Source organism: Aegilops tauschii, chromosome 6 (assembly GCF_002575655.3).
Source record: "Aegilops tauschii subsp. strangulata cultivar AL8/78 chromosome 6, Aet v6.0, whole genome shotgun sequence".
In the NCBI taxonomy this organism is placed as follows: domain Eukaryota; kingdom Viridiplantae; phylum Streptophyta; class Magnoliopsida; order Poales; family Poaceae; genus Aegilops; species Aegilops tauschii.
The window spans coordinates 448,075,102-448,097,048 of record NC_053040.3 but is presented as its reverse complement, the minus strand read 5'-3'; the positions used below and the strand labels follow the sequence as shown (position 1 = coordinate 448,097,048).

Here is a 21,947-nt window from a genome sequence, read left to right as displayed (position 1 = left end):
TAAGAACTCCCACTTAGATAGACATCCCTCTAATCCTCTAAGTGATCACGTGATCCATATCAACTAAACCATTCCCGATCATCACGTGAGATGGAGTAGTTTCAACGGTGAACATCACTATGTTGATCATATCTACTATATGATTCACGCTTGACCTTTCGGTCTCCGTGTTCCGAGGCCATATCTGTTATATGCTAGGCTCGTCAAGCTTAACCTGAGTATTCCGTGTGTGCAACTGTTTTGCACCCGTTGTATTTGAACGTAGAGCGTATCACACCTGATCATCACGTGGTGTCTCAGCATGAAGAACTTTCGCAACGGTGCATACTCAGGGAGAACACTTATACTTTGATAATTTAGTGAGGGATCATCTTATAATGCTACCGTCAATCAAAGCAAGATAAGATGCATAAAAGATAAACATCACATGCAATTATATAAGTGATATGATATGGCCATCATCATCTTGTGCTTGTGATCTCCATCTCCGAAGCACCGTCATGATCACCATCGTCACCGGCGCGACACCTTGATCTTCATCGTAGCATCGTTGTCGTCTTGCCAATCTTATGCTTCTACGACTATCGCTACCGCTTAGTGATAAAGTAAAGCATTATAGGGCGATTGCATTGCATACAATAAAGCGACAACCATATGGCTCCTGCCAGTTGCCGATAACTCGGTTACAAAACATGATCATCTCATACAATAAAATTTAGCATCATGTCTTGACCATATCACATCACAACATGCCCTGCAAAAACAAGTTAGACGTCCTCTACTTTGTTGTTGCAATTTTTACGTGGCTGCTACGGGCTTAGCAAGAACCGTTCTTACCTATGCATCAAAACCACAACGATAGTTTGTCAAGTTGGTGATGTTTTAACCTTCGCAAGGACCGGGCGTAGCCACACTCGGTTCAACTAAAGTTGGAGAAACTGACACCCGCCAGCCACCTGTGTGCAAAGCACGTCGGTAGAACCAGTCTCGCGTAAGCGTACGCGTAATGTCGGTCCGGGCCGCTTCATCCAACAGTACTGCCGAACCAAAGTATGACATGCTGGTAAGCAGTATGACTTATATCACCCACAACTCACTTGTGTTCTACTCGTGCATATGACATCTACGCATAAAACCAGGCTCGGATGCCACTCTTGGGAAACGTAGTAATTTCAAAAATTTCCTACGCACACGCAAGATCATGGTGATGCATAGCAACGAGAGGGGAGAGTGTTTGTCCACGTACCCTCATAGACCGAAAGCGGAAGCCTTAGCACAACGCGGTTGATGTAGTCGTACGTCTTCACGATCCGACTGATCAAGTACCAAACGCACGGCACCTCCGAGTACAGCACACGTTCAGCCCGATGACGTCCCTCGAACTCCGATCTAGCCGAGTGTTGAGGGAGAGTTTCGTCAGCACGACGGCGTGGTGACGATGATGATGTTCTACCGACGCAGGGCTTCGCCTAAGCACCGCTACAGTATTATCGAGGTGGACTATGGTGGAGGGGGCACCGCACACGGCTAAAAGATCAAACAATCAATTGTTGTGTCTCCAAGGGGTGCCCCCCTCCTCGTATATAAAGGAGTGGAGGAGGGGGAGGGCCGGCCCTCTCTATGGCGCGCCCTAGGAGGAGTCCTACTCCCACCGGGAGTAGAATTCCCCCTTCCAAGTAGTAGGAGTAGGAGTCAAGGAAAGGGGAAAGAGAAGAGAAGGAAGGAGGGGGCGCAGCCCCTCCCCCTAGTCCAATTTGGACTAGGCCTTGGGGGGCACGCAGCCTCTCCTCTCTCTTTCCCCTAAAGCCCAATAAGGCCCATATACTCCCCGGCCAATTCCCGTAACTCTCCGGTACTCCGAAAACTACCCGAATCACTCGGAACCTTTCCGATGTCCGAATATAGTCGTCCAATATATCTATCTTTACGTCTCGACCATTTCGAGACTCCTCGTCATGTCCCCGATCTCATCCGGGACTCCGAACTACCTTCGGTACATCAAAACACATAAACTCATAACATAACCGTCTTCGAAACTTTAAGCATGCGGACCCTACGGGTTCGAGAACAATGTAGACATGACCGAGACACATCTCCGGTCAATAACCAATAGCGTAACCTGGATGCTCATATTGGCTCCCACATATTCTATGAAGATCTTTATCGGTCAAACCGCATAACAACATACGTTGTTCCCTTTGTCATCGGTATGTTACTTGCCCGAGATTCGATCGTCGGTATCTCAATACCTAGTTCAATCTCGTTACAGGCAAGTCTCTTTACTCGTTCCGTAATACATCATCCCGCAACTAACTCATTAGTTACAATGCTTGCAAGGCTTATAGTGATGTGCATTACCGAGTGGGCCCAGAGATACCTCTCCGACAATCGGAGTGACAAATCCTAATCTCGAAATACGCCAACCCAACAAGTACCTTCCGAGACACCTGTAGAGCACCTTTATAATCACCCAGTTACGTTGTGACGTTTGGTAGCACACAAAGTGTTCCTCCGGTAAACGGGAGTTGCATAATCTCATAGTCATAGGAACATGTATAAGTCATGAAGAAAGCAATAGCAGAATACTAAACGATTGTGTGCTAAGCTAACAGAATGGGTCAGGTCAATCACATCATTCGCCTAATGATGTGATCCCGTTAATCAAGTGACAGCTCATGTCTATGGCTAGGAAACTTATCTTTGATTCAACGAGCTAGTCAAGTAGAGACATACTAGTGACACTCTTTTTGTCTATGTATTCACACATGTATCAAGTTTCCGGTTAATACAATTCTAGCATGAATAATAAACATTTATCATGAAATAAGGAAATAAATAATAACTTTATTATTGCCTCTAGGGCATATTTCCTTCAGTAGCTTGAGAGGGGTTGAGCGGAATCGAGAGATGCAACACAAGACAAGTGTTTAGACAGCTTTGGGCCCCGGGAAACATCATCCGGTAACAACCCTACATGCTGTTTGTGGCTAGGTCTCATTATCATCATGAGGGAGTCGCCGGTAAGTCGGCTCTTTGTGTCTAGCCCTAGAGATTGTTTCTTCTTACTTGTCCCTCTTGGAGTGCCCTGCCCCTCCTTATATATGTTGCAGGGGCGGTTTACATGACTAGTCCTAGTTGGATTAGGATTACTCTATTACAAGTGGAGTCCTAGTCTTGCTTCCTTTGTAGGAGAATATTCCTTGTGCTTTCCTCATAAACCAGCCCGCCATTAACATAAACCGGCCTTCTGGGCCTTGGGCCTTGTCATCCGTCTGTCCCGCCCGCCTGGTTACCAGTGAGTCATACTGTTCAGGTAGGTTGCTTGTAAACCGTCTGGTCAGGGCTGGTCGCCAGTGAATCGCCAAGTGTAAACCGGGTCTCAAGTAAACCACCAAGTCCGGCCGGGTCATACCGCGGGCTATATCCCCGAAATTAGCCACCAGTTTAATTTGGATTTATCCATGTTAAACTGATCCTGTAAAATAAACACAAGAACAAACTTGATAGGTTGTGCTCCGGGTTAAATATTTTCCTGAACCGGCACCTGATCATCTTTAAGTCCTTGTCATTTCCTCCTGGATGCATACTTAAGATCTTATAGCAAATCTCCTTTAACAGATATGTCCAAACCTTGCCCATGCAAAAAATCCAGGCACTTCTTCTAAAAAATCTGGGTCAATAGGCCAGCTTCATAACCAATTTGCTGACGTTGGCTCTTGTAGAGAAATATTATAAGAAATAATCCATTTGAGTCGGCCTTCAATGCTCTGACTTGACAAAAATATTGGTCTTGAAATATTCAACTGATATTCAGCCGGCTTAAAGATGCAGATCTTGCCGATTTATGATTGCCAAAATTACCGGGTTATAAAAAAATGATGCCGGGTCATGTAATTGTTGCTGATGCCGGGTTAATCTTATGATGACGCCGGGTAATAAACTTTGCAGATTTCTCCGATAATAATATAATACCTGATTTGCTCAAAATTGAGAATTTGAAGTTATTCCTCCCTTATATGCATATCACCTGTAGCCCCCAAGTGCCGGGTTGTCATGCTTGCAGCAACCTGGGACTCGTAATTGCCTTATGCTCATAAAAACTTCAACCAGTGTAGCCCCCAAGGGCCGGGTCATTATGCAATAATGAGCAGGGACTTTATAAATATGATCATGTAGACTTGAGCAGCAACGTGTAGCCCCCAAGGGCCGGCTCAGCAAGATAATACTGAGCTGGGACTTTGTATATAATTCATTGATAATAACATCATATGATGTAATCTCCACCATGGGGCGTGAACCCACGTCCACAGGGTTAAGAGCTTTGTACTCTACCAACCGAATAGTAGACTTTTTCAATATAATGGATTGAACTCATGTACCTTGAATTATTGACAGGAGCAATTGGTAGCCCCCAAGGGCCGGCTCATTACAATGTGATGAGTCGGATCTTCAATAAAGTGAGCCAAAAAATGACTTTGCATTAGCCCCCAAGTGTCATGGTGCATGCTGGCAGTGACATGGGACTTGCATATTTGATGTAATCTCAACTTGAATAATGTAGCCCCTAGTACCGGGTTGTAATCCTGTAGCGACTCGGGACTATTCCTTCCATTGTAGAATAAATCATATCCTTTGATAAAATAATAGCCATTGCACTTAAAGCGACTTTGAAAATCTCAATCGTAATATTGGTTATTGATAACCATAGTAAAAATCCAGCCATGTTGGCTATTAAAGATTTGAATGATATACTCCAATGATATATAAGCGCATGATTCAAATGGCGCAATCCCAATATATACTGGCGACTTAACGTCCAAAGTCAGACCGGGTTAATAAACACCGGATAATGATCTTATCTCATACTGGCGACTTATAGTCGAAAGCCAGACCGGGTTAATAAACACCGGTTTATGTTATACCGGCGACTTATAGTCAGGCCGGGTCAATAGACGCCGGTTTATCATAAAACCTTATCAAAGGAGAAAAAACTTTGACAAATAAAAACATATCAAAACTTGTAGTCGAGGCTTTTTATGGGCTGCCAGGCCTAAAATCGAGGCTTTTCATGGGCTGCTAGTCCATTGAGTTAAACCATTTTACAAAGCCTTTTAAGATGGACCTCACATTAACCAATCGTTGTTTTAACTTTGACAAGTTCAGGGTCTGTATAAGATTGACTTGCCAAACGTTCGGCGGGTCATACCAGGATTACCTGGGCAGAGTGACTTACTTGATGAAGGCAGGTTAACCTGGGGTTTTAGGTGAATACACCTGTCTTCCAAGCCTGGCTTGATAACCTATTACAAGGGTCATTGAAACTCTTTGTTGATGTGCAAAAAGAGCCCCCAGGTAATATTTTGAGCTGTGCTCAGTGGGTGCCTATGTTTGAGTTGTGCTTTTGCAACACTCTCTTTGGCCCCAAGTGATTTCCCTGGTGGTCTTACGCCGATCAAGAGGTGTAGCAATGGTTCGAATACGACCAAGCCCCCAAGTGATTTCCCTGGTGGCCTTACGCCGATCAAGAGGTGTAGCTATGGTTCGAATACGACCAAGCCCCCAAGTGATATTGTGAGCTGTGCTCAAGGGGCACCTATGTTTGAGCTGTGTTGTGCAGCAGACTCTCTTCGGCCCCTTATGATAATATTGGCTTGATAGCCGGATTACCGAAGTAACCAGAGCTGTGCTATTATGATAATATTGGCTTGATAGCCGTAATAATAGGGTAGTCCCAGCTGTATCAACAATATGATAAGCCAATAAGGCATGATACCCATGTTTGCACCGCGCATCATGGCAGCAAGTCCTCTTTGGCAACCTTTAATTTTTCTGAGAACTCGAACTTGCGAGAGATTATTCTTTTGAACCGGAAATTCTTAAACCGGATATTGAGAGCTTCAAAGCTTTGTGGGAGACAACTTTCCCTTGAGCCGGATTTTAAACCGGAATCTTTCTTTTTAAGCCGGAAATTTTCTAACGGCCTTCAAATTTGCACCAATATGGCGGTTTAGGGTCCTGCATTAGATAACTTTGCAAGCCGGAGTAATTGCTCTTTTAAAGAAAGTAATATATAATATAAAAATATACTGGATGGATTTCACCTGATATGTTAGGCCAGAAAATATCCACCGCGGAGTTGATCATCACCACGGTGAAGCTGAAATCAATCACGACCGAGTCGGCTGCGACAGCAGGCAGATGAGCCGGCCGCGGCAATGTAAGCCGGCATGGATGGGCGAGGCAATCGCAGGCACGGATGATGACTCAATTGCATATGTCGATGTAGACGTAGAAGTCAGCCATAATGTTTGAAGACGGCGGTGTCGCGAGAGACGGCCGCGGCGTTATAAGCCGGTGTGGTCACGAGAGACGGTCGTAACATTTCAAACCGGTGTGAGCCTTATTTCCATGGCATGACGTCACTTTCGTAATGGACTTTATCCTGCGTAAAATACATTAAAAGGCAGAGTAATTGTTCTCAGAAGTATTAATACATGCTAAAAATACTGAGAACAGATAGCACCTTATTTATTTTCCAGATGAACGCGGATACCAGTACTAGATAATGTTGGATGTATTCTGGTGCGGCCTTTGGTATGTAAACAGTACCAACAGACCGCTTCCGTATCAGTATGCTGATGATTTCCTGTTCTGCACGAGGCACGTGTGTGGTTGGAGTTACCCAGTCCGTAGCGTTCTGGTAGATTGGCAGCAGAAAACTATTTCGGGACTTGGAGCCTTTGACTCGAACGTGGAACAGCAGTACGATACGCCGAAGAAGCCAAAAAACTCCCAGGTCCTTTCCTTTCAACACCCCATCTTTCCTGATGTGTGACTTGGTCAGTGCAGTCATTCTTAAAACCGGGCTGAGCGGTTCAAACCCTTGCACATTTTTTGACTGATGCTGATAACTCCTACTGCCGCTTCTTATTTCCCTTAAAATACAGTGAACCGGGTACAGGTGCAATCCTATAGTACTTTGCAGTTTTGACTTCTACTTGTTGTCCACCGGCAGCCAAATCCTTCACATGATGGATGATGGTCCTTCTTGGAAACTGCGCCAAGCGTACAAATAACTAGTACTAATCGTGCTAGTAAACATGCTGAGTGGGTTTCCAAACCACGGGTGTTGATGCGACCCTCCTCGTGGTGTTTCAGTGTCCATGTACTGTTATAACTTGAATCGTTGTCCTTACTCCCATAGTAACTGCCAGAGAGAAAGATCTGTCACTGCCAAAAATTATACTGCCCGTCATAGGAGCAGCCTTTTCCCTGGTTTTGTATCTTCCATGAACCAACGCTCGTAGATAGGACATGCAGGAGCCATGTAGGGAGCAGACGCTCCTCACTATTATCCCCTTCAGATTTTGTTGCTTGCTTGAATATGTTTGATTGCATCCTTGAAGAACAACACCATGACAATGAGAAGGCATCAATTGGCAATCCCTAAGTATCTCCAGTATATCTGCCAGAAATGTCCAGCCAGTTCAATTTTAGAGATAGGATTTGAAAACCCTCTTTGTCTGACTCCAAACTGTGTCGTAACAAAAGGAAAGTACAGCAGCCGCGGCGGAGGTGACTGCGGCGGGTCAACAGATGCCAGCGGAAGGCAGGACCACGGTGGTCTCGGCGATTCACAGCAGCGGCCGAAGCTGCCCGCGAGGTAGCGCGGACTGTTTAAAAGCGGGACCGGCGCGGCTGATCGACCGGCGGCAGGTCGGAGAGACACCGGCGGGTTGGGGGCTGAAGCGCGGCGACTCAACAGGTACGGGCGCCGGCAGGCACGGCGGATTAGAGCAGCGGCGGTTCGAGGCCGCTCCAGCAAGGGCGGCGCAAGGCGGATCGTCCGGCGGCGGTTTTGCCGCAAAGGCCGCGCAAGGCAGGGGCGAGTCATGGCAGCATCTTGCGGCGTATGTAGCAGCAGCAGGAGGAGGAGGTGAGGCACGATCGAACCGGCGGCCGGTTGGTGAGGCGCGGCTGCGGGTTGGTGATGGCGACCTAGAGGAGGTGAGGCGCGATCGAACCGGCGGCGGTTTGGAGGAGTGAAATCAAGGCGCGCCTCTTCAAGGCGGGCCGCCGCAATAGCTCGGTGCGCCGGTGATGGCGGCTCAGCGGCGCAAGGCCGGCGAACGTCCAGTCCTCGCAGGATGGCCTGGAGGAGGTGAGGCCCGTGAGGACGACGGGAACGACCCGGCGGCCGCTCAATCCAGTTCATGGAGAAGGGCGCGAAGGCTGATAAGTTCACGGGGCGCGGCCGTTTAAAATGGAGCAAGTCCTTGGGGTAAGCCGGCGTGGTGAATTGTGGCGGCAGCCTTGCAGGTCTCCCGCTATAATTAAGTCGGGTGGCGGGTCGTCGAAGAAAAAACAGCAGAAGTGAAATGGCGCCGGAGGACAGCAGCAAGGGCACACCGGCAGGTCAGCGGCAGAGCCCGAGTCGAACCCCAATGACTTTGGCGATGACGAATCGGAAGCTGGCGCAGAAGGAATCCGACGGAAGTGGTGACTTGCATGACCCGCAGTGATGCGATTTGGCCATAGCAGCAGTAGCGACTCGGGACGGAGCAGCAATGTTTTCAAGGCCGCGATGGCTGCGGCGACTCAACGCGATACCTCGATAATGGATGTTGAGGCAACTTAGGTCCGTCGGTGAGAACGACTCGGAGTAGCAGATGCGAGACCGGGTATAATCCAGCGCAGGTGGTGACTTGAATCGCAGCAGAGCTACGCAGGAGGTCCGCGCGGTGGGTCGCAGTGACGGAAAGGGCGGCTCGAGGCCGAAGTGGCGCAGCCGCGGGTGAGGTGACACGCTGGCGGTGGTGCCTAGTGAGCAGACTTGCGGGCGAGGCGCAGGCCGAGGCCAGCTTGGCGCGGCTGTTGCGGCGAGCGGCTCGCGGCAGAAACAGGGCCGGCGACTCAGACAGGCCGCGGCGACGTGGCGGAGGTGTGCTGCGGCAGCGAGGCAAACCGGCAGGGGCCGGTGCCGGAGCCATAGCGGAGACGGCGGCTTGAGCCCGGCCATGGCGGAGTACGAACTTGATGTGAACCATCATTCGACAACCATGAACATGAACTGCTGCAAAGCTCTTCGGCAAGCAAAAATGGCGATGTCCCCATTTAGAAAAAGAAAAATGTCCGCAACAAGCAGGCTCTCGTCCCGCTTTATAGATAAAGCATCAAACAAAGTACACGGCTGAAAGATACTCCCTCTGTTCCTAAATATAAGTCTTTTTAGACATTTTAGTATGAACTACGTATGAAGCAAAATGAGTGAATCTAGCCTTTAAAATACTCCCTCCGTCTCAAAATAAGTGTCTCAACTTTGTACTAACTTTAGCAAAGTTAGTACAAAGTTGAGACACTTATTTTGGGACGGAGGGAGTACGATCTACATACATTCGTATGTAGCCCGTGTTGAAATCTCTAGAGTAACTTATATTTAGAAACGGAGGGATTATATGATAGAGAGGTAGGCCTCTTACAGAGTGGATCCTTATATATCAGGAGCGCGACTACGCTATCGAAAGAGAACAAAGGGAAGTCAAAGTACAACGCCATGCCACGCCCTAGCACACATAGGCTGCCAATAACGCCCTCAAGAGGGAGAACGACGCCAAGTACCCCCGCTGTCAAGTCCGAAATGGAAGGGGTATTCACCCGAAGTCTTGACATGGATAGGAGAACCACAACAACTTCTTCAAGAAGATGGCAAATTAGCAATGCTCCGGGCGTCGCCGCCGTTGGCACCAAAGCGCGTAGCTTTCGCTCGACAGCTCACCCATGCTACTACGAGGTCTTCAGCTCATTCACACCGTGGGAATATACGCACCATGGACCTAATAACTTAGGTACAAAAACGGTGGTAACTTTAATCAGGGAATTTTTTTGTTGAAAATATATACCCGGTAAGCTATGTGTAAATACCACATAACTTATGTACAAATACCCCCGCGAGGGGTGGGGGTGGGGGTGGTTGTGTTGAGAAACACACCTTTGGTAACTTTTTTGAAAGTAGTATGATAATATGCACATCGTACATCGTAGCCCCGATAATCCATGTACAACCACCGTGGGTAAGTTTCGAATGTGGGAAGAGAGGTTGTTAAACTAACCCTGGTGGCCTCTAAACAATGTGGTAACATAACCTATGCATGCGTGGTAGCTTACTTGTACAATGTGTGGTAACTTTTGACAACAAAAAAAGTTGTCGAAACATATCAATATGTGATCTAGTTTCAAAGGTCTCGCTGCGACGATTTTTTATATGTCAAACCATTTTTTCAATCCAACCAACGGTTGGAGTAACAAAACATTTTGAAGTTTTGGAATAAAGAGAGTCTTTTGCAGACACGGAGTTTATGCGCACGAGCACATGTGTGCACGTTATCTGGGCGGTCGGGTGTTAAGTTGGGATTCGTCGCCTGTAATAACTGCACCTGGGACCGGTTGGATAGAAAATAAGGAAACGGTGAAATACGAAACGACCGACTTCTGGAGGGTGGGGTAGAATAGTAACGGAGTGAGGGTCACCGTCAACGGATGACTGGTGGGCCGTGGCTCATGACGTCTTCAGTTTTCCCGATCCATCGATCAAGAAACGTATACTTCCAATTTAACTCGGGCTGCAGTCGTCGTAAATGCCAGGATGGTGCGTGGGTGGGCTCGTCTCCTACCTCAATCTGCTGCACCTGTGCGAGTACCGTCAGTCGCCGCGTTGTGCAGAGCCGGCGAGGGGAGGCGAAGCTTTGCCGTTGTTCGTCAAAATGGAGTTTTTGATGGAGCCGATTCGAAGGTTCCGCACTTAATCTCTTAGACCTGATGTAAATTTGGTTTGGACCCCCCTCCTAATATCAAATCCACCCCGCGACCTATAGATCTGCAGAGTCAAGGTGCTGGAGGAAGTGAACGACAGTGAAATTATGATGGAGCTGCTGCATTATCCACTCACCGCCACTGTGGGCGTTTAGCAGCCGCCGCCGCCGACGCCCTGATTAACTGTGGATGGTCAGATTTGTGCGGTGGGGGCGGTGATGAGTCCTGGAAGGCAAGAATCACCACAAGCATCCGACCAATCGATAGAAGAGATGAACCCGGCTGCTCCTGGGTGGATGTGAAGGTATGCTACTTAGGAGTCTGAATGACATGCCTCCCACTGGAAAAGTTAGTTGGTGATTGTAGGTCAGGCGTGCTTGTCCTGATAATGCTCACTAGAGATTATAGATTTTAGAATTGAAATTGTACACATATTATTATAGACATAAAAACATTGTACACGTAGAAATCGAATGTGTAATCGACGTGCAACTGCTTGCTCTGCAGTACTGATAGACATTATTTCTCCTGTAACTGAATGGGGATGTGGTAATAATCCAATAAATAAGCTTGTATGTGCTTCTTAATATGTTCGTCCAGCTACTGGTCACTATATAGTTCAGATTGTAGACTTGCATCGGGTATACAGGCTTGTTAAATTCTAAAGCATTGTTCCCAGATTGTCCACTTTGGCTACATAATTTGGACATATGTAGACTTCTACAACTTTTACTCGTGGGAGAAGGGATTTTGTATTAGATATGGCAGAAGCAGGCTGAATGTCGAGAGGACGAAGTGCATGCAGGGAATTGTTCGCGGCTGTGCGGTGAGTACTTGGTACCATTTGAATTATATATAACTCTGTCCTGTTCTGCTGACTTTGAAGTGGCTAAAATTGCAATTGTGTATTTTCTTCAGCGTGCAGCAGAGGCCTGGATTGAGAATACTCGGTCCTGCCATTGTGAGTGCCCTGCTCTTGGTTGGACGTGAAGGTATGTTAGTACTCAGTAGAACCATCCGAAGATTAAGAAGCTAGTGACATCTTCAAATGTAGTGCTCTTGTAAGGGACAATGGTTTTGTTAGTAAATTAGAGATTCTAAAGTGTTGCAAAAGTGATTATAATAGATAATGAGAAGTGTGCAAAATATTGACATTGTCGAGAGTAATTAAGCACTGTGGGCTAGTTTTCGAACATAGATAACAAGCCGGTGGCATTTGCAAATAGCCAGTACATACATCTAGGGAAGAAATTTAATAATGCAGACATCAAGTGAATGGAGTAATGTGATTATGCCCTAAGATGTGCATCAGTGTAGGGCACGAATATGAAGAAAATGATTTTTGATGCTTGTGATTGATTGTAATTAGGAGACCACACTACGGAGTAAACCTGAGTAGATAGTGACATTCTCAGATGTAGTGCTCTTCTAAGAAAGAATGGTTTTGTTAGTACATTGAGATTGTTGAAGTGCTGCAAAAAGTGATTATAATAGATAATGAGTAGTGCGCAAAATATTTACATTGGTGGGAGTAATTAAGCACTGCGGCCAGTTTTTCAACATAGATAATAAGTACGGTGTTATTTGTTTGAATAGATTGACTGTTGTGAAAGTGATTCATGGTTTACTAATTTGTATCGGGCTTTATCTTGTGTTTGAGTGTTCCTGATAAGGTGTGATTTAATTTGATTGCTAGATTCATAATCAATGAGGCTATAACGTGCAGCATAAGTACACATAAGTACTTGAATTGTGAGTGGGGCATTCAAAAGGAAAACACATAGTAAATGAATGATAACAGGGCCATAGCTTAGGGGGAAAACATGTTTGATGTAATGCTGTACTATGGCGGCCAGTTCGATATGAAAATGTCAGAGCGCAGCTGGATGAGACCTGAATAGGCACGTTTGGTGATACTTGATTGTAGCAGTTTTAAATATTTTGTAGAACTACAACTTTTTACATGGGTGATATTCACTGCAGGGTGAGGATAGGTGCTGCCGCACCAGGAAGGGCGCCGTGCCCCAATCGAATCAGTGCGCTAGAGAAGTCAATTCGAGGTTTCACGGAGAATCCAGGGGACAATGTCATAGTGCCAACGTTGGAGACAAGTTTTGATACTTTGGGAGAAGCCTACCACTTTTACAACCTGTGCTCTTGGGAGAAGGGATTCCACATTAGGTACAGAAATAGTCTGACTAAATGTTGAGACGACGAAGTGCATGCAAGAAATTGTTTGTGGGTACGCGGTGAGTACATCTTAATATGTATGCTGTGGTTGCACAAATGAAAAGGAAAAGGAAATGTAAATAATGTATGCAAGAGAACAAGGTTCTGTATGATTTGTCGGCAGCAGGGTCAGAAGAGGACAACATGCCCAGATGGCGGCGATGTTCCAAAACCGGTTAGGAAGCCAGTTCGATGCAAAAGCTGTGGTGTAGAAGGGCATTGGCAAAACAGCTGCCAGAGTTGGCGAGCTACGCCTATGCAACACGTGAGCATGGTCCTGTCACTGAGATTGCTGAAATTTCAGCAGTCTTGCGTGATATGTGAGGTAGTTGGGAAAGAACACTGTCGTCGAACAAGTGTTACTTGAGTGTTAAGATGTTGTAATTGTGAACTTAAGTTGCAAACTATCGATGTGATGTCTGTCCTGTGTCACTCCTGATAGTAGGCTTTATGGTTTGATTGTTTGAGGCTTTTAAGTTTTTCTTAAGTGATGACAAAACTTTGCGCTAGTGATGCTTATTTGGTTGAATTTTCTTGTGTCCAGTACCATCACAAGGGTGAGTGAGTGGTAATGTTTATTTTTGTACAAAATAAATATCTATGGTGTGCTTTCTGAATATTTAATTGCCTGGAAATGAAGGAATTTATTAATTACTGAACACGTTTACGTCGATGGAGGGAATTTCTTAATTCTGCTGAATACGAAGTAGTTAGCGGTGTGCAAACCGTCATGCCATTCAACCGTTGGGCTAGGTTCTTCATCCGGTTTGCTGCGAACTGACTGCACTGTAGTTTTGCTTGCTGGACGATACATGAAGATGAATGCTATTAACATTGTAGGTTGCATAGCGGACAAGTGTAGCGAGGTAGAAGGTCGCGCGCGATGTGTGTCCACTAGATTCGAATTTCCAAACACGAGCAGAAAAGCAGAGGCAGGGTTACAAACAAGGCAGCAGAGTGGAGGCTCTGCTATGCCTGTCCTCCATTGATCCGTTGCTGTGCATACATACAGATGCGTTGAAGAGAGACGACGACTGGAGCGAAGGGAAGATCAATTGCGCCAACGTTTGGAAGCAGTAAATGAACTGGTTGTCCCCGTTTTTCTTTTCGAAAGGAACTGACTGTCCCCGTTAGTCCAGAATCGGGTCGTTACGGCCCATATCGCCTTGTCTAATTCCGAGCCGCTATAGCGGAGGCCAACGGCGTAATGCTGCCTTGCTGTCAGAGTGGGGCATCGGCCCTGTGGTAAAATATAAATACGTGGTATATACCTGGGCCAATACATTGGGCTCTGCCGATCTCGAGGGGAACGAGGGAGGGATATCGAGGGCATCTGTGCTCGAGCACAGAATAGCACTTTCGGTCTTTTGCTGGCATCGTCCCATTTAATATTAGTTTTCATGCATGTGGCAATGCGTTGCATGCCCCAGCTGCATGCTCTCGCTTTCGTTTAGTGACGCGGGGCTACATGCACATGTGCTCATGACGCATGATTTAGTTAGGCTAGGATGCGTTCGGATCTGTTGTTTAAAATCAGAATAGTCGAAAGTTAGTCCGGTCCTTTAAAGTATAAAGAAAAGTACAAAAATAAAGCAAAACGGGAAAAGAAAAATAGTAAAAAGACAAAAAAAAGGGGTTGTGGCCTGCCGCGCGTGTCGGCCAGCCCATCTCACTCTCCTTTCAGCAAGTCGGAAGCTAAACTCGCTGATGACGAGATATAGGGGCGCCCGAAACAAGCTGTGCCTCATGGCAAATCCTAAATGGGGCGGCTCCTATTTAGGGCATAGGGCGCTGTGTAGTGCGCTAGTGCGGACCCCCCCCCCCCCCCCCCCCCCGCTGGATCGTTCCGCATAGAGGGCCAGCCCATTTTTTTCCGGGATTTTCACGTGCATTCTCACCCTGTTTTGAGAAGGTTCTAGGACCTTCACTGGACTGGGTTTTTCTTCTTGTTGTTTTTTGTTTTGGTTTTTCTTTTCTTTTTTGTTTCCTTTCTATTTTTTATTTTGTTTTCTTTCCCCCTTTTTTTCTCTCTTTTCTTCATTTTTTTCGAATTTTATATTGAAAATTCGCGAACATTATTTTGTTCATCAGATTCAAAAGTTGTTCCACAATGTAAAAAAATGTTCTGAAATTTAATTTTTTTAATAAAATTTAAAAATTGTTCATAAAATGTAAAATTTGTTCATCAAGTTCGAAATTTGTCAATCTTTTTTTAATTTTTTTCATAAAATTCAAAATTTGTTCAGCAATTTTTCAAAAAATGTTCATTGAATTCAGAGATTGTTCATCCGTTTGTTTAAAGAAAACGTTCTTGAATAAAAGTTTAGTTCATCAAGCTCAAAAACTGTTCATCAAATAAGAAAAAACTATTAAAAACAAAAAAACGTAATAAAATATCTGGGGCGCCCAACCCATCTTATAGGCCGGCCTAATAGGGCGGGAGGGGAGCAGGTGCATGCTAGGCATGTCATGCGCGAAATAGGAGCTCCCTCTAAACAGAGCGTTATGCACACACCTCCCGTAGCGCTAGGCCGACCCGTTTTCCCTTTTTTATGGTTTAAAGAAGAGCGCAACAACCACTAGGACATTTCGTTACTTCTGCCTACATGTTTTTTTTTTTACTCTTTTTCCAGGTCGCGGAATCCCTTGGTTTTGGAAGCTTCGCAAACCATTTTTTTGGAACGGTTTGTTTGTTTTTTCTTCTTCTGCCTTTTTTCCATTTTGTGTTTCTTTTTCTTTTACTTAATGCACGAACTGTTTTAAAATTCATGATTTTTTCAAAAATTTAAAAAGTTCGTGGACATAAAACATTTATGAACTTTTTTCAGATTGATAAACATTTTTAGAAATTGTTGAACTTATTTTCAAATTTGAGGATTTTTTCAAATTGATGAACATTTTTCAGAAAATTCAAAATCTGCGATTGTTTTTTCAAAATTGACGATTTGTTTTCAAAATTGATGAACTTTTTTCATAATTCATGATTTTCGATTTTTATCGATTTTGTGAACTTTATTAAGACCATGAATATTTAATAAATCTATGTTTTTTCATTTCACAAACATGTTTAAAAACGCAAAAACCAGCGGCCGTTTTCTTTCTTGTACCAGCAGGACAACAAAACCGAAAAAATGCGAGCAAGTGTGTTGATCAAGCGAACGTAGCGGGAGCAAGCATAGAGGCGATGGTTGAACCGGGGACTCATCAAGGAGGTGCGCGTGGGCGCCGGTTCCTCCAAGTGGCGCTTATGGCGCTACTTAGGAGCTCCCGCGCCTCATGCCCGAATCCTATTCAGCGCCTTATGCGTCGGCGTTTCCCTACACGGCGCACACTGCCTTCCATCGATCATTGTTCTGTGAGCCGGCCCTTTAAGAGGTTTTTACCGGAAGTTCGGGTGCTCGTGTTGGGAAGCTTCCAGGCCGGTTTTGGGAAGCTTCTGGTTGTTTTTGTACCTGGTTTCGTCTCTTTTCACGTGTTTTTGTGTTTTTTTAAACTTTTTTGGGTCCTTTTCCTATTTCTTCCTCATTTTTATTTTCAATTTTTTAAACGAGTGAACTTTTGAGAATTCAAATTTTGTTGCCAATTCATGAACTTTTTTAAAAATATCATGAACTTTTTCAACTTCGTGAACTTATTCTATTTCGAAATTTTACTAAAAACTGTGATTTTTTTAATTCCAAGATCTTTTTTCAGATTTGTGAAGTTTTCCCAAATTCACAATTATTATCGTGTTTTTTTGGCCCAATTTCGCGAACTTTTTCCCTCAAAATATGCAAATTTTTGGAAATTCCTGAACATTTTTCAAACTTAAAAACTTTTTTTTGCGTTTATGAACTATTTTAAATTCACAACTTTTTTTCAAGTTCGCAATGTTTTTTTCAAATTCAAGAACTATTTTTTAAACTCGGAACTTCTTAAAATCTATGAACAATTTTAATTAAAAAACCACTAAAAGCAGGCGATCCAGCTTGCAAGCTGTGCACGAGCTTGGCCGCGGCCGGTAAGGAGACATGCGGGCGCCAAGAAGCTTCGGTGGCGCGTTCAGCGCGGATTTGGAGGTCTCCGCCTCATGTCTCTAGACAAACAATACGCAACTTGGTGCATTTCTGATCGAACAGTCATTGATGTGAATGAGACATATACAAAACATAGCTAGCTGAGTTTTAGCAAATCCATATACACAAACGTGTGAAAGTAAAAGTTAGTTGTGTCAACAAAATGTAAAATAAAAAGGTTAGTTGCAGGCATCGGATGCCAAAAAAGTTAATAATGTTGGCGAAAGCTTCCAACGGCACGTTTCTAATTAAAATCTGTGATCAAAGGTGTTGATTGTTTGGCAGTTAATATAAGCCATATATAACTCACGCACACGCGCAAAAAAGAAAAAGATTTGCAGTTACGGAATTGCTTACTCACATCTAGATATTTTTAAGGATGTCTCATCTAAGTTCTTAACCATTGGATATACACGCTGTAAATTTCGTGCAAAACCCCGATCTGGCGATGTGTTTTCTGTCGTCCTCCCATATCTAGTTCTGTTTGCCCGCATTTTCGTCTTATTTTTTGTCCGCCCAATATGTCTTTATTTAGGGGTGAAAGCCACTTAACTTAAATAACAACAAGGTCTGGGATACAAATAATGTCAGGTAAGATAGAAAGCCAAATATGGCGGCCAAAAGCTAAAGTAGTCGCTGCTTTTGAAAGCTTCTGAGCTTCAAGATTCATCTCCCGCTTCTCATGGATGTAATCAACTGACGTGAAGTCTTGCATCCTTTGCTTAATATCTTGGATCGTTACTGCTGAGGGTCCCTTGTAATCACCCTTTAGATGTGTGATCGTTGCCATACAGTCTGTAGCAACAACAATTCGCTGACAGCCCAAATCAGCAGCTAAAGATAAGGCCTCCAAGCTCGCCATTTCTTCTAGGATTTCTGGATCGACCAAATCCTCAAAAGTTATAGCAGAAGCGCCCAAGTAAGCACCAGCCTCGTCTCGACAGATTACTGCCAAAGCTCCCCTGTCGCTGTTTCTGCCCACAGCAGCATCGACATGAATTTTAACACTCCCAGCAGGCGGAGCAATCCATTTAGGATTCTGACCGTTCACCATGGGTCCGTGCAAAGGAGTTTCATCCTTTAAAATCTGCAGATCTAGCATGTATCTTTGGATGAACAGAAAAGTGGTTAGTGGAGACTGAAATTGCTCTTCATGGACAGCCTTTCTCCGAACCCACCAAATCGACCACAGGGTAACAATGAGTTTCACAAAGGACTCATGCCCCATCCATTCCTGAAGCTCAATAAGCCAAAGTTTAGCATCACTGTGATTGCAAGCTATCATGTGTTCCACCAGTTCATCATCGACTAAAGACCAAACGCTCTTTGCCATGGGGCATTGAACCAGAGCATGCTTCCAAGTGTCTTCAGCTGCATTACAAATTGGACAGACATCCAATTCTGACATATTTCGGTTATAACGAACAGCTTCTGTCGGAACCGAATTCTTGGCTAAATGCCAAGCAAAATTACGAAGCTTTGCTGGCACCTTCACATTCCATAGCTTCTTCCGTTGCTGCATATTACCTCCAATGTCAGAATTCCCCGGAACTTCATATAGCCAATTTTCTCGAACTCTCTTTGTTTCCATTAGAAGTCTGTACGCTGATTCGACAGAAAACAATCCAGATCTCTCATAATGCCAAGCCCACTCATCTATTCTGTTATAAGAGCTTAGTGGGATGTTGACAACCCTCTGAACATCAATCTCCTGAAGATGTTCACGCAAGCGATTCCTGTCCCATCTTCTGTTTGTTGGATCGATAAGATCTGAGACGAGCTCCGGCGGGCTATTACTTCGTGGATGCAGTGCACGTAGCATGTGATCCCTTGGGATCCAATTATCATTCCAAATACTTGTACCGAGCCCGTTGCCAATTCTTCGAATAAGACCCAGCTTTAAAACAGAGGTGCCCTCGCATATCGCCCTCCAAATCTGAGACGGATGGCTTCCAACCTCTGCTTCAAGCAAACCAGAGTGAGGGAAATACACTGCCTTTAGGATTCTCGCACTGAGAGACTCTGGGTCTTGCAACAATCTCCATGATTGTTTAGCTAACATTGCAAGATTAAAAACATGAGTGTCCCGAAAACCCAAACCTCCCAAATACTTAGGCATGGTTAGGGTCTCCCACGAAACCCAAGCAACCTTCCTCTCTCCGTGCCTGCTGCCCCAAAAGGATTTTTGTAGCATCATGTCAATGTGTTGGCACAAACCTCTGGGAAGCAAAAAGCAGGACATAGAGAAATTGGGTATAGCTTGCGCCACTGATTTTATGAGTACTTCTCTTCCAGCAGATGCCATGCACTTCTCAATCCACCCTTGTACCTTGGCCCATACTCTATCTTTGAGGTACTTAAAAACTCCATTCTTAGACTTCCCAACATCAGACGGTAACCCAAGATACCGTTCAGCTAGAGACTCATTTGGGACGTCTAGAATGTTTTTTATACTCATCCTCATACTGTATGGACATCCTTTTCCGAAGAAAATGCTAGACTTCAACAAGTTCACCCTCTGGCCCGAAGCATCACAATAGGTGCTAATGGCATCTTTGATTATTATTGCCCCTTCCTCATTAGCCTTGAACATCAACAAACAATCATCAGCAAATAACAGGTGGTTCACAGGGGGGGCAGTAGGGGCCACCACCACCCCTTTGACATTCACATTTTCACTTCTGGCTCTCAGCAAGCAAGACAACCCTTCCGCTGCCAACAAAAATAAGTATGGGGATATTGGGTCTCCTTGTCGAAAGCCTCTAGATGGTGTGAATTCATCCATCTTCACACCATTAATGAGAACAGAAAAAGTGACAGTGGACAAACAAGACATAATTTTATTCACCCAGCTAGCATGAAAACCCAGCTTCAGCATTACAGCCTCCAGATAGCTCCATTCAACACGGTCATACGCTTTCATCATGTCCAATTTCAAAGCACAATGAGAGTTATTTTTGCTTCTGGACCTTTTCATAAAATGCAGGCACTCGTAAGCAGCTATGATGTTATCCGTGATTAATCTTCCAGGTACAAATGCGGATTGCTCATGAGAAATAATCTCCGGTAAAACTCTTTTCAGCCGGTTTGCATGTACTTTGGAGATAATCTTAAAGATTACATTGCACAAGCTTATTGGTCGAAAATGAGAGAGAGAGGTCGGATTTGATACCTTAGGAATCAAAACGATGAACGTACTATTAACGACCCCCGGAGAGTCTTCCCCATTTAAAACACGCAAGACCACCTTAGTAACTTCCTCTCCACAAACATCCCAATTCTTTTGAAAGAAATGTGCGGGAAAACCATCAGGACCTGGAGACTTTGTGGGAAACATCTGAAAAAGTGCCTCTTTGACTTCCTTCTCGGTATATATTGCCAGAAGCGACTTATTCATTTCAGGAGTAACCTTACAAGGTATGTGTGAGAGCACTGTTGTGAATCGTAGCATAATTTAAAATTTTCCTACGCTCACCAAGATGCATCTATGGAGTCTACTAGCAACGAGGGGAAAGGAGTGGATCTACATACCCTTGTAGATCACGAGCGGAAGCGTTCCAATGAACGTGGATGACGGAGTCGTACTCGCCGTGATCCAAATCACCGATGACCGAGTGCCGAACGGACGGCACCTCCGCGTTCAACACACGTACGGTGCAGCGACGTCTCCTCCTTCTTGATCCAGCAAGGGGGAAGGAGAGGTTGATGGAGATCCAACAGCACGACGGCGTGGTGGTGGATGTAGCGGGTCTCCGGCAGGGCTTCGCCGAGCTTCTGCGAGAGAGAGAGGTATTGCAGGGGAGGAGGGAGGCGCCCAAGGCTTAGATATTGCTGCCCTCCCTTCCCCCCACTATATATAGGGCCAAGGGAGAAGGGGGGGCGCAGCCTTGCCCCTTCCTTCAAGGAAGGGTGCGGCCAGGGGGGAGTCCTTCCCCCCCAAGGCACCTCGGAGGTGCCTTCCCCCTTTAGGACTCTCCCTTCTTTCTTATCTCTTGCGCATGGGCCTCTTGGGGCTGGTGCCCTTGGCCCATATAGGCCAAGGCGCACCCCTTACAGCCCATGTGGCCCCCCGGGGCTGGTGGACCCCCTTGGTGGACCCCCGGACCCCTTTCGGCACTCCCGGTACAATACCGATAAAGCGCGAAACTTTTCCGGCGACCAAAATAAGACTTCCCATATATAAATCTTTACCTCCGGACCATTCCGGAACCTCTCGTGACGTCCGGGATCTCATCCGGGACTCCGAACAACTTTCGGGTTTCCGCATACATATATCTCTACAACCCTAGCGTCATCGGACCTTAAGTGTGTAGACCCTACGGGTTCGGGAGACATGCAGACATGACCGAGACGCCTCTCCGGTCAATAACCAACAGCGGGATCTGGATACCCATGTTGGCTCCCACATGTTCCACGATGATATCATCGGATGAACCACGGTGTCGAGGATTCAATCAATCCGTATGCAATTCCCTTTATCAATCGGTATGTTACTTGCCCGAGATTCGATCGTCGGTATCCCAATACCTTGTTCAATCTCGTTACCGGCAAGTCTCTTTACTCGTACCGCAATGCATGATCCCGTGACTAACGCCTTAGTCATATTTAGCTCATTATGATGATGCATTACCGAGTGGGCCCAGAGATACCTCTCCGTCACACGGAGTGACAAATCCCAGTCTCGATCCGTGCCAACCCAACAGACACTTTCGGAGATACCCGTAATGCACCTTTATAGTCACCCAGTTACGTTGTGACGTTTGGCACATCCAAAGCACTCCTACGGTATCCGGGAGTTGCACGATCTCATGGTCCAAGGAAAATATACTTGACATTGGAAAAGCTCTAGCAAAC

The 21,947-nt window shown here is 45.4% G+C and overlaps 1 long non-coding RNA gene across 2 annotated transcripts; it reads left to right on the top strand.

Moving 5' to 3' along the window:
• Positions 1-10,583: 10,583 nt before the first annotated feature.
• Positions 10,584-13,616, top strand: LOC109750106 (uncharacterized). Of its 2 annotated transcripts, XR_002229820.3 has the most exons (5): positions 10,584-10,789; positions 10,872-11,113; positions 11,489-11,635; positions 11,728-11,801; positions 12,793-13,557. It is a non-coding gene; the product is annotated as an uncharacterized lncRNA (long non-coding RNA). The 2 variants fall into 2 exon arrangements; XR_006665613.2 differs by having other exon boundaries at positions 10,872-11,635; positions 12,793-13,616.
• The last annotated feature ends 8,331 nt before the right edge of the window (positions 13,617-21,947 follow it).